Source organism: Ochlerotatus camptorhynchus, unplaced genomic scaffold (genome assembly GCF_037179485.1).
Source record: "Ochlerotatus camptorhynchus isolate MF236.1 unplaced genomic scaffold, CSIRO-AGI_Acam_v1.1 ptg000277l, whole genome shotgun sequence".
Taxonomy (NCBI): domain Eukaryota; kingdom Metazoa; phylum Arthropoda; class Insecta; order Diptera; family Culicidae; genus Ochlerotatus; species Ochlerotatus camptorhynchus.
The window spans coordinates 3,485,138-3,499,487 of NW_027040766.1; the positions used below are offsets into that span (position 1 = coordinate 3,485,138).

At 37.6% G+C, this 14,350-nt stretch overlaps 1 non-coding gene and 1 pseudogene across 1 annotated transcript; one reads left to right on the top strand and one right to left on the bottom strand.

The window, feature by feature from the left end:
- The first annotated feature begins 5,128 nt into the window (after positions 1–5,128).
- On the top strand, positions 5,129–7,113 carry LOC135706415 (zinc finger protein 3-like; annotated as a pseudogene).
- Positions 7,114–7,192: 79 nt separating this feature from the next.
- On the bottom strand, positions 7,193–7,264 carry TRNAD-GUC (transfer RNA aspartic acid (anticodon GUC)). The gene has a single exon. It is a non-coding gene; the product is annotated as a tRNA-Asp (tRNA).
- Positions 7,265–14,350: the final 7,086 nt, after the last annotated feature.

Below are 14,350 nucleotides of genomic sequence, written 5' to 3' on the forward strand. Positions count from 1 at the left end.
CTGGAACAATTATGTATTTATACCGTGTTGCATTACTCATCGAAATTATTATTAAGCGGATGACGTAGTGGAAGCAACAACAATACATAACATTATAAGCATATATTTTTTTATACAGGTTATAATATATAATATATTTTTCGTTGTGCATGGCATCATTTAGAGGAGATTGTTAGTCCTGTCAGTCATCAGTCACACTTTACACCTTACATTTACATCCTTACATTATTGTAAAGAGATAATATCAAGTATAATTACAGATAAAAATATATAATTGCTTAATATAACCTTGAAATTTCAGTGTTACATCCACTTGATATTGGGAGCTGAGGAAACATAGAGCTGCATCTTATTAAATGTAAAATATTTATTATTTTCAGTGCAGAATATCAACTATTTTATCTTTATAAATTTATATTCATTATTTCATAATTAATGTTCTGATCTATTCCATTGCACATTACATATATTTTCATTATACAAATAAATACTGGGCTGGGAGGGAGCATCAGGGTATCAATTGACCTGAAATTGGACGATGGAGTGGTATGACAACCGGAGTCTACACGAAACGAAAATCAATTATTTTATTCATGTGTTTCTCTTATACATTTTTGCCAAAGCATCAGCCTTATACATTCCATACGACAAACCACATAGGTCCTACAAGAATGCATAAAAGGTATGTGTGACCGCTTATACATTTCATTTGACACATAAGCTTCATTAACATTTTGCTAGGCGTTTGCTTATTAGTTGACTTATAGATTTTATGAATAATCAGCAATAGAAATTTGCCAAAAGGTATAAGGAGATTTCTATCCGTGTAGAAGGGAATAAACACTATCATTTTCTTTATCCTACCGATTCGATTGTGGTGGTGTGAATTCTAATTCAACAGTTTCAGTGAGATTGAAGCACCCTCCTTAACAAACCATCCTGTAGGAAGCTTAATAAGTATTGCGAATTGCGTTATTCGATTTGTTGGATCGTATCGTTGGAAGGAGATTCTTAAATTCCCGTGGATTTCGCGTAAGTGTCTCTGCTTACGGGTCCACCCCTCCGTTTTTGGCCCTTCATACAGCGATATTGTGGAGCTGCATACAAGACAAGATCTTTGAAGGGATGGTGGCTACCTTACTACATACATACATACATTTCATACATCAGCTTGAATTACGTTGATCGATATTTTATTTTTTTATGTGTATGCTACACAGCAAAAAAGGGGCCTCCCTTAGCTCAGTCGGTAAAGGCGCAGCTACAAAGCAAGACCATGCTGGAGGTGGCTGGGTTCAATTCCCGGTCCGGTCTAGGAATTTTTCGGGTTGGAAAATTTCTCGACTTCCCTGGGCATAGAAGCATGATTGGACTTGCCACACAATTATACCAATGCAAAAATGGTACAGGCATCGAAAGCTCTCAATTAATAACTGTGGAAATGCATCTAGAACACTAATTTGAGAGCACGCAATAAGCTAATATGCGATATGCAATAAGCTTGAAATGCGAAGAAGAAGAAGAAGAAGAAGAACACAGCAAAAAAAATGTAATTTCGATCAACGTTATTCAAGCTGATGTATGAAATAATGATGTAATAGCAAAACGCAGATACAAAATTACATCAATGGATGTAATTTTGTTCGCAAAATCGATGTACATCGTACAATATTACACAACCGATGGATTGACCTGGTTGCAGCAGTTTCGATGTAATATTCAACAACTTTTTTTGCTGTGTACGTGTAAACGTTGTGAATAACAAAAATGATTAAATTGTAAACTAACGACGACCACTAGCATATCAGAGTGCACCGCTACTGCTGCGTCTTGAACTGGGGGGGGGGGGGCGTACTGTCAAATCAGCCTACTGATCATACTTGTATGATACTGGTTCCAAACGTAAACAAACGCTGTAGGTTTCTTACGGCTTGTTTACGTTTGGAACAACCAGTTATGTGAGGTAGGCGACGATTGTTCGTATTTGACAGCCACCTCCCCCTTGGTCTTGAAAAGAAAATACCAGCACAGAATCACATGAATATTAGGAGGCCGATGAAATTCATATGCAAAATCATATGAAATTCATGAGATCGCATAAATGTTATGCGAAATTCAGATGAATTGCATTAATATTGATTATGGATGAAAATCATATGCGTTTCGAATGAAAGCTATACATGAAACTATTTTCGGTGTACCTCGACCCGCTCTACCTACACACAAAAATTATCGTCAATAAAATTATAAAAAAAACATGCCCATTAAAAAAATAATACCGAACTCGGTTTAATTTTCTACCGAACCTCTTCGGTTACCAACGAGAAACCGAATAAATCAAGCATAACTTTTCAAAAGGACGTATGTAACATTTGATATGAAATTAGAAAAATTGGATAGCAATGTCTATATGAGATTATTAAATCCTATTTAAAAGTTAATGCTATTTTTTTAAATCTGTTTGTGCTATTAGTTGGATAAAGGGATTGCGTTTAAGAGAATTGTGACAAATGTTGAGTTTTGCAAACACGGACAAGACTTTTGATAAAACAAAATCATACACCTTTTACTTGTGTACTATTCACATACACCCTGATTGATTCGTCGGTATTACACCTTAATTGTTACATACACCCTGCATGATTCGTCAATTTGACAGAAGGGTTTTCACATACGTCAAATCAGATACACCGGTTTTTGCTTTGCAGTGAAGATACGTCGGCAGCTCGAAAAACATTGAGGAATTGATGAATCTACGCGAAACTGCACCAGTGCATGCGACACCTAGGTTTGAATTCCAAAACCACAAAAGTGATGATGTACTAAAAAATATTCCATACGATTTGACAGCTACAAAAACGTCATTATCATTTTCACATCATTTCCATCTGCTGGCCGACCGTAACGTAGATTAATCAATTGTCGGATGGTTGGTTTATTTACATAACTAGCCAGAGTTGTGAAATAATTGATGTTAAAAGCGGAGATGAGAGGGTCATCGCATTATCTGCTGTCAGATTTGTGTTTTTCGTATAAGGAAAGCCCTGGTCAGAATGGTATGTGAAGTTCAATAATAAAGTCAAGATTAAAGTGCAATTTTATTAGAATACTTTTGAAATAATAAACATGTTGCTCCTGGAAATACAAAAACAAACATATCGCAGCGTTTTTTTTGCAGGATTCAAACAAAGACTTCATCGTAACCGGATGTAAAGCGACTCGGATATCATTAACCGATTGTCGTAAAGCGTTGTTATTATTCTGACGAGGAGAAGCATCATCGTGAACGTTTAGATCTAGGCTTGGAGGCAATCCTTCTTGTGGAATTGTTTCCACTTCCTCGAAATATCCCACGCTGGGAATATGTGCAGATGAAAACTGTTCTGACTCATCAAGCTGGGTGGCTAAATCTAAAAAAAATTTATAATATTTATGTTTTAGTCAAGAATATTTAATAAAACATATACCTAGCAGTAGCTGAATCCCGTTGAAATCCATTTTGTATCTACTTAGAAATAACTTGACGCATCTGTTGATTGATAGTGCTTGCTTTGTTTTTTTCACATACGACGCTTCACTGTGAGCGTAGCTGCAGTTTTGGTGTTATCATCAAATTTTAACAGTTAAGTCATGTTAACAATAAAAGGGTGTCCCAACAAACAATTTTAGCTGCAAATTAGCTTATACAGCCAAAATTTGCCTTATGCAGCTAATTTTTGCCTGTATAAGCTAAGCTGCAGCTAAAATTGTTTGTTGGGGTATCAACACCACTTTAAAAACAATGAAAGCAGGTCACATAGGGCGTTCATTAAATATATTTTCCATAATGCATTACAATTTCAAACCTTGTTTTTCATCAACTTGTAGGAAAAGCATGTGTTTTATATTCGTTTAGATGCAAAATATCGATTTGTTTATTTTTGCGACTTACGTCCTTTTGAAAAGTTATGCTTGAAATGGTTTAAAAACATTTTTTTCAGGCGTATATATCGAATCAGACCCGAATTTCGGTAAAATAGTATAAACTTGACATGATAGAAATGAAGGCTGAACCTCGGGCTGAACCGAAAAGTACGGTAAAGTATCGACATTTACGAATTCGGTACGTGAAAACCGAGAAACTCGGTAAACTGAACCGAATATTCGCTAAAACGTGTTAAACGTCAAACGCTTAAACGTCAAACGTTCCACTTGCGCTCAACTTCGTAACGGAAATTTTAACCAAAAACTCGGTTCTCTAAGCTGAGTCTATTTTTTTTCTCGCGTGTGCTCGTTGGACGTGTGCAACAATTCAGTGAAAATGGAAAAGTTCTGCACGTTTGATTGAAATCTTTTGTAATTATTAGATTCAAGTATATATTTGGAAGAGTTAATAAAAATAATAAATATTAGCATCTGTCGCATTACATAACTGGTTTTTTTTTATGAAACTTCGAAGCAACGTATCCTTAATCAAAATTTAAAGCAGGATTTGAAGAGAAAACCGAACACTGCCCAAGAGAACTGAATTCTGTAATTACAACAGGTGGTCGGTTTGTTTGACAGCGTTGGGTAATTTTTGAGTAAACCGATGTTCGGTTATTTCTGCTTAAGTTTATTGTTCGTCACTCGAGATTTTCGGTATCTTTGACACATTGTGGGTAAAAAAGAACTAACGACAGCTCGGTTATTCCTCTTTGAACCGAACAGACTACCGAGCGTTCAGCAGCGGATCTAATGTGCGTGGGCCTTAAGTGTGTGGATAAAATAAAAAGTTTGCATTGCTTCTTTTGGTAGAAAGTCATAAGCATTCAAAACAAAAGTTAGCCTAATGCCAGTTCAAAAGTTGTGAGCCCCCTACTTTTAAAAGTTAAAACTTTCAAAATAATAAACTTTTGACTTCCTGCGCTATAATGCCGAGATGAGTGGAAATAACTTAGTTTTGTGAACATTTACCTTACCGTGTGGTGTTTGCCACTCTTCCATGTCCGTGATTTGATTCTGGGAACACTGCAGCACAATTAATTGCAGGGCTGCTTTCTACCGTATGTAATTCTGTTTTGTTTACGACTCGAGTCTGCTCGGTAAAATCCAAGCGTCGATGGAGCTGTCAAATAGGAATCATTTAAAATCAAAGTCTGAAAAAAGTAATAAGCATCTTGTGTGGTCATGAGCTGCAGAATAAAATTCAAAATTTTGTGTAATTCTTAAGTAAAAAGTTAATGTTTCGTGTGTAAAACTTCTCAATCATCAGCCAGAGACATGAATTACGATCAATTAATTGCAAATTTGTAAGTAGATCTCTGTAATTTTGCCATGTGTCAGAAGGTTCGATAATAAGAATCCTTCCTCGAGGACGCTTGTTCCCTTGTTCAGAGCGTAGCGTTTTTTTTCCAATAGCTAGCAACGAATGAGGTTATAAAATTTAATTAACGAGCAACACTATTTTCGCATGGATCGATTTGAATTGAAAAATATGAATCATGTTTTTCATAAACTTTTTATTTTGCAGAGATCTCTCGGTATGCCGTTCAATTTGTCGACTATGTCTTGGAACCAATGGAAAAATGGAAGATTTGTTCTTCAACGAATCTGACGAGCATTTGAGTGAGAAAATTTTCCAATTCACTTCGGTTAAGGTAAAGAAAAATGATTATTTCAATAGGAACAATTCATTAAGTCGTGTTTGTTAATGGGACTTCATTTTAGTTGGTGCCGGCGAATGGGATAATCTCATCGATTTGTCGGCAGTGCATGTTGAGACTTACCGAGTTGTGCAAGTTCCGAGAGCAATGCTTGAGGTGCGAGGAGATTTTCCAAAGCAAGATGGAGAAGATGGAGAATGTGACGATCGAGGTGGTTCCGGATATTTTTGGATTGCACAGCGACGATGAGAATGAAGAGAGCTTTATAAGTGCGGGATCGGTTGACATCAAGGAGGAAAATGATAGTTGGCATGGAATGGATTATGAAGAAGCTATGGGTGTCACCGGAGGAGCATTCCTGATTAAAGCTTCTGGCAGGATGAACCAGGATACGGACAACGATTCTATGACGGACAGTTTCGACGATAGTAACGATAGGATGGAAAAATCCTATACATTGACCCCCGCAGATATTGATCTCAAATCATTGGTATTTTTCGTCAAGGATAAAAAGCACTGGAAATGTCCTCACTGCGAAAAGTATTTCAATCAATCAGGAAACCTTAAAGCTCACATCAATACTCATACCGGCTACAAACCGTACACGTGCAACCTTTGCAAAAGATCTTTCGCTCAGAAAAGTAATCTGAACTACCATATGAAAGCTTCGCACGACCCTCAACGCCCTTTCAAGTGCAACGAATGTGATCGGGCGTTTTCCTCCATGGATCAAATGGTCAGTCACCTGAAGAGCAAGCATGTACAACAAGTGGATCCGCAACGTTCCGTACCGCCGAAGAAGCACCAATGTCCTTACTGTGGAAAGGGATTTTCGCAAAGCTTCAACCTTAAACTGCACGTCAATACCCACACCGGTGAGAGGCCGTACAAGTGTGATCTCTGCGGCAAGACATTCACCCAGCGCAGCAATCTAAACGTTCACGTCAACAAAACTCACAAACAAAAAGCACAGCAGCAGCAGCAGCAGCCGGTAGTATCGTGAGGGACGATCGAATCCAGCGCCAGGAAGCACTTCAGGTGGCCATCGATCGCATAGTAGTAGGGCTCGAATGCGCAGAAATATTATTCCCAGACAGAAGGATTACAGTTTTATCATAAAGATACATACTCACGATTTTCTTGTCGGTTTTCTATTCTATTAAACACGTGTAGTAAAAGTTTGATACTTTAGAAAAAATAAATGAAACAAGTTAAGTGCAAAATGAAGTAACAAAAGCAAGCTACTCGAAGTTACACTCAGGAATGTAGGCAAATTTCCAAAGCAAATCACGTTAAGCATCTAAATATTCTATAGGATTTAGGTAAAGCACACATTAATAGTAGATTTCATTAATCATTTTAATAAGTTTAGAGTGGTTTAGTTTGACAGTGATTTTACTTTATACACAGTTCATCAACGTAAGATAATGATCATTTAATTTACAGTTTCATGGTATTATTTGTAATATGTATTGTTCTTTAAGCTCTTGTGTACGGCTAGTTGTCACAATAAAAATGATTCTACAATTGAAAAAGTAACATTCTTCATGTATAAATAAAAAGATTTCCTCCCCGACGGGGAATTGAACCCCGGTCTCCCGCGTGACAGGCGGGGATACTGACCACTATACTATCGAGGAATGTTTGCTCAAGATCTGTTTTTGTTGGAACAGATTATTTTTTTGGATTCTAAAAGAATGATCGTTAGTAGGATTAGGGACTGTTCAAAAACTACGTAGACCGTTTTTGAGAGGTGGGGTCTCAGGTAAGCCCTGAGTTCTCCCAGTAGATGATACATAGCCCAAATAGAAGCGGAACTTTTCTCTTTGGCAACCAAATGGTTCTTCAACTCGTGCTTATTTGCGAAAATTGTACTCTTATATTCTTGTGTAACCTATAGTCACAAGTCGTTAGGTTTTTGTTTTATATTCGTTGTTCTTGGAAACTTCACGTTTCTTATGTGTAAACAGAAGGCATCTACCACAAAGCAGCATAATTGTGCTGAATTAACATGATACAAGAGGACGGATGAGCAAAACTGAAAAAGAACTGATGCCAATCAATTCAACTGGCGCGAAGGTTCGACTTAATAGTGACAACTTTGTTTTTCGGATTCAATAAATATTATACTTTTTTAGCTAGCTACTGGAAAGTGAACTGCTTTATTGGTAAATTCAGGCATAAAATTTGATAACGGCACAAAAGCATTTGTAAACAAACTTTCTAAGGCCCTTTACACGCGAACCAAAGTACGCCCACGCAAACCATACCACTTTCGATGATGTTGTTGGTTTGCTTGGTTGCGTGTTGATTTTTTTTATTTGGCTTAACTACGGTTAAATAAAAACTTGCACAGATGCTAATTTTTGGGTGCATTTTTTCTGTGACTAATAATATGACATTGAGGCTTACTTTTATTTTAATTATGAAACAATAAATTTGATCATATTTATTTCATAGCAATGATCGGGACCTTGTTGGGGGGAACCTTAAAAGCTTACTGAATTTCAACAAGCAACGATCCTTTGTTCATGCTTTTTGTAATGAAATCACATAGCGTCCAGATGTCATAATTTTAAGCATCTCAAACTGAGGAAATGCTCAGCGTTAGGTGATTCCGTGAATTTTGTAACTAGCTTTTTTTAGATTCTGATTATTTCATCTTCAGTTAAATCTCAGACATAGGAACTAAAATTGAATTCCAGAAGTTTGAATTTGAAACATGGTAAAGTGCACACAGAATGAAAGTAACGAGCCTGAAGGGCTACGTCCAAGATCCCCTAACCTCTGGTCAAGCCACGGAGGTCGTCTGGGGTGGGCAACACACGCCTCTTTTGTTACTAGCTCACCTTATAATTCAAATTTCTCAGGGTCGGCCACCGACCTCGGGAGGACTCAGAACAAACGATCACTTACCTTGCTGTGCCGAAATGAAATAACCAGCGGACAATAAACCCTCATCTGCCGAACATGCTGGCTCTTTCGATCAAAAAGATAAGTAATTGGAAAGTGTTTTTTAGTTTGAATTACATATATTAAAGCCTACATATATTAAAGCCTGCTAAAGCGTACCTTTCTGCTTCGTGGTGGTTTCGTCGAAATTACCGAATGGTGCTGCCGATCTCGAGGGGTGAACGAACGACGGCAACGTCAGTGGAGATGTGTGCCGTATCCTAGTGGACTCTGCCACGTGGGTTGGAACGTGGACGTACAGTGGAGTCGGTCGAATCAGCTTTGCGGATCGTTAGCGGTAGATCGCAAGCTGAGGTGCTCGGGATGAAATTCACCTGCTGGCACGCTGGGAAACAGCGTAGCGTGCAACAGAATGGTGAAGTGAGTCAAACGGTAATTTACTCGACTTTGTACCGTGTAGCGTGGTACAAAACGGACCTCACAATCGCGAACTTTTCTGTGTTCGGGCTATTGGTTTAATCACCTGATTACTCCTTAGGGTAATCTTATCACCAACTCACTATGTTGCTCCTCGGAGCTTCACTACACCGTATCGACCTAACCTTTTAATGCGAGGGTTTTAATTAACTTCTGGTTTGTTTCCTAGTCCCGATTTGAGTGACCATCGCTCCCTCGGTAATCTGCTATCCAAGCCCTCCATCTTCCATCCTTTTCCTTTTCTCCCATCATCCTTTCCTTTTTCCTCCCGGATCCAGTGTTGATGTGGCGGTACCAATTGCCCATTTACAGCGTTTACTCCAACAAAGGCTTTTATACCACTTGCTTTCAGGCGGTGGCTCGATAGTAAAACTATTTTTAAATTCAAGTTAACAATGCTAGATTTTTGTATTATAATTAATAAACTACTCGCAGTTTTCAATGAGAGCCAGCAAAAGTTATTTACTAGGAAATAATGTTAATAAAATCTAGAAATTCAGTCAGATGAACATCTATTGTTCCGATTTCAAGTGGATCGGTAACAAGAATAAATTTCATACATTTAGGACTTAAACATGTTCAAGATTAATATTTAAAAATTTCGAAAAATATTGAAATGTCTGGTTACTTGGTTATTGGTCATGATTCTGATATATGAAGAGAAAAGAAAGTAATAAAGCATTTATTCAGAGCATTTATTCGGAGTCAATCATGATTTAACTTTAATTCTAATCGAAAGGAATGGACTCGACACTTGAATGATTGTATCCCTGTTTGTAACTAGATAATAATTGTATTTATTTTTACAAAAGCATTGGGATTTAAAAAAAAAATAAAAGAAGTTAAGCTTGGTTCTACCCGTTTGGAACCAATTTATTATTTACACGAACTGTTTTAGTGTTCTTGATTTATTTAATCAAAAATACACACACAAATCACGGATTTTTTCAAGTGCTAATAAGGCATTCAATCTATCATGCAGCTGAATTCCGGGCATAAATTTAATCGAAAAGAAATTTTTTTATACATATTATATATGTATGATGAAATGGCTCTAATGTTGGCTCTAATGGATCTAAGATTGGGCCCATCGCTAAAAATCTGCTTTTTATCAATTTTATCTAGATGAATGCGTCATTGGGACGGTACTAATTTATATTTTTGGTCGCTATTGAAAATTTAGTCGATTGTTGAAATTATGTATGGGCCCAAATTAGGGGCATTTAGGCTGACATTACATCCATTTCTCATTTGTAGAAATTTCCATCTTTTCGTTAAAATTTATGCCCAGAATTCAGCTGCTGGAGTGCTAATGCTTGACAATATAGCCACATATAGCTAAATCAGAATGTAGAAACCGAGAAGCGATCAACTTCATAAATCAGCTGAAACTAAAATACCCTAATAAAAATACTAAAAAATAACTCGAAAATATGTCGGCGCCGCCGGGATGTTCTGAGGCATAACATCTCTGATCACGCCTTCCTTCGGATGGGAAGTAAAGCCGTTGGTCCCCGGTTCATGAGTTGATGGGTCGATAGGTAGGGTCCAGGTGTGAGAGCTGCCTTCCTGGCACGTCGGTAGCATTGGTGCTCAGCTTGAGCTTGAGCTTGAGCTTGATTGACCGCCCACGGTTGCTACTCTGTTATTGCCAGATCAGCTGTAATTACACATAGAACCAATAGACGATGCTTGGGACTAGCAATCATCCTCAATGTGTAAAAACTGGTGATCTTAAATTAGGCAATACCAGCGCCGGCCGCGCCCGAACACAGGTCAAGAAAGGAATGGGAAGGATTGTGTTGACATGACACTCACTTTGATGGAAGCCGAGAACACCTCTGCACTTCCACGAGGAATCACTGGGATGTTGGATAAGAGGGTTGGGTTTGCAGCAGGGTTCGTTTTGGTAAACGATAAGCTGAATTGATTTCCTAACGATCATATAACGCGAAGGAGCTTGGGACTAAACCCACGGTCTTCTGCTCAGTAAGCAAAAACGTTTGCCACTAGGCAGACGAGCACCTTTTTAATCACCGAGTTGCTGTTATTACCATGTAGTCATATTAACAAATAAAACGATTGACGAATCTTGAATGTGGATGGGCCTGAGATTAGACTCATGATGTTCTGCTCAGTAAGCAAAAACGGTTGCTCTAAGGCCACCGAGCCCCTCATATCACATAATACCGTTGCTCAACTTTTTGTATCCATTCAAACCCGGAACCAACGACAACAACGAGTTTCGCAAAATACACGATACACAAGCGATTTTATCATAAATCTCTTTGATATGTAAGGACCTGGGACCGCGTTTTTCTGCTCAGTAAGCAGGCCACTGTAACCGACGATCTTTCAAATCCGAAAACTAAAAACTACGAAAAAGTACTTAGGCCTTCATTAAGTTCCACTTTCACGCGACGTTCAATGACAGGGTCCTATCCAGGATTACATCTGAAAAATCCAAATCTGGCCAACGCCCACCTAAACCTGTTCTAATCCACCTGAAATGACTAACGAATGGAAGACTTTGACTACCCAGCCATGCAATAGTCTCATTCCGTGCCTTATGGCAACTTGATGATTCTATTGCGCTCATCTTTTGGCACCACCCAGGGGAGACTTGGTCCTGTACCCAATGCTTAACTTATCTCCATTCCACTCAGCTACTCGCAATTTCTTGTGATATAGTGGGCGGAATATTATTATATGAGACAATTCAATGCAGACGTCTTTCCAAATTTGGCAGATCGACAGGTAATCGGTGAGTTACCACGATAGTCGCTATTCAACAACTCGCAACGTCCAATCGTCAACGCCTGCTATGAGAATTTCCCATTGCAGACGCCAACGAAATGATGTCATCGAGCTATCGATCAACTACCCTAGTTATCGCCTGGTACCTTATAGCACGATGCTAGGAGGCGAACCGGAAGAATCGATGAGCTACCTCCCCCTCGTCGGTAGCATTGGTGCTCAGCACGGAAAACAAGATCGACGGAAAAAACAAACCAAAGGGAAAAAAAAACTCGAAAATACGTTGTACACGAAAAATACATTTCATAATGAATTTAATACACTTTAATACAAAAATACACAAAACTTAAAAATACATAAATACGAAAAAACTACAAAATACACCTTTTCAAGTCGGGTAGATGAATCGAAAATACTCAAGTTGATAGCCCCTCGGTAGAAACATGTGCATAAATCTAGATTCATCATTCAAGCACAGACGTGAATCAAGATTCCATCAGATTCAATTAGCTGGAAAACTTTTGAATACTATAGTCCGGGGATAAATTGATCACTATTTAACGTAAATTAATAAATTTCTACAATAAACTTAGTTGAAAAACCAATGGTATATTAAATCAGTAGCTTAGAGCGAGGGGGGCGACACATCTAAATCTCAAGTTTAGATGGTCAACAAATCTTACACTAGCGAATCAATCTTCGAACAATCTTCTTTCATTTGTCGCATCTACTTACATCGCTCATCAATTTTTTGCAGGAAATCTTCAGAATCGTCATCAATCTTCTTTCTATCTACTCAGCGTGCGCGCAGCTAGCCACAGCAAAACACAATCTTTTTTGCATCGTTGATAGAGTCGTCCCCCTCGGCTTAGAGGGCTTCATCGTCCTGCATAATTGTGTTCTTTAAGGGTATTTAGGTAAATGCATATTCGTAATCTGCATTAAAAATGGAACCCAAAACCCAAAATTTCATCAATTTTGGTTCACTGGAACTATTTTAAATAAGAACGATTACATTTGCAAAAATCACCTTATTAGCGCCCCTCGGTGTCACTTTGTATGGCAGCGAGCTGTGAGTTTGTTAGTTTACTGTCAAACAGTGAAATTATTATTTTGCTTTAAATCTTGATTTAAAAATCGTGATGAAAGTGTGTAGGTTCGGAAAAAATATCGCTGGGCTCAGAAAACGAAGCTTTAACCGATATATTTTTCAAAATTAAAGAACCCAATTTCTTATAATATTGGATGTTCTGTTAATTTTAAGGAAATCTTTGATATCTTAAATTTGAAAATATCATTATGGGGTGAACCACTCAAATGGCTTCCCAGTGCATTTCTAGTAATTGTTCTTATTAAATGTGGATTCCATGAATCCGATTCAGATGCTAAAACCCTTGTGTGAAAAGTGATTTCAGGCCAAAAAAGATGTCATCAATGCACAGTTGCGCCTAAATGTAGGCAATTTCACTTAAATTCACTGGTAATTTTTCCAAAAACCCTGGATTTCTTGATACGTGAAACATTCTTCCGCAATTTATTAAATAATTCGGATTCATTGACACTTAGTTTAGTAAAACAAGATACTTGAATGGTAATGACACCAATCGTTGCAGTCCTATGATCATTTGTTTGGATGTTGATATTGTATGCTACTTAACGTCAGCTCTATAAAATTGAAATTTATGCAATATTTTTTTTTGCTAGGAAAAACACATCATGACACATTGGAGTCTCATGATGATATACTTTTAAGATTTCTCATGATATCTATCACCGACCATGTTATTTATACGTGACAATTAAAAGTGCAACGCATTATGATCAATTTCACCCCGGTGATCAATTTTCCCCCGGATTACGGTACTTTCTGAACAACCTACATTCTTGGATGAACATTGAATTTTTAAACAGTTGGAGATCCTCAGTGTGGTAGATAGTGTTGGATATGGAATAATAATAATAATTAACATGATAACAATACATACTGAATGTATATAATATTATTAAAACTATATATATATAATATATTAAAACTAGAAAGCTGAGCGTCGAGTAACGCCATACTCAATTTAAGTAGAATTAAGTTAGCGTGGAGCATGAATAGGGAGCTGCACCGTTGGGTTAACCTCACTTTTTTTTTTACATCTGGCAGTGGTTTGTTTACATGGACTTAGAAAAGAAAAATTAAAAAATGTATTAGAGGTTTTTTAAGATTTTTTTGGAGAGGCATATTTTTCAAACCAACATAGTCGGATTTAAAGATTTAAAACCTCTAATCCACTTGAATCGACTAACAAGCAAAGGTAAACAAATCACCACTGGATATCAAACTGATGAATGCGGGTTCATCGCGTTCATTCGTGACGTCAGCGTGCAGCATCCTATTGACCAATGCACGGAATGAACTGCATGAACAAATTTGACGTTTGAGCGGTGCCGTGTTTACTAAAAATGAACACATGATGTAATGCTTGCGTAACTTTAGAAAAGATCCTATCAACTTTTATAAACAAATTGTTAGGCCCTTTCCTCGCGAACCGAAGAACATCCACGCAAACCAAACCACTATTGAGTAGGGG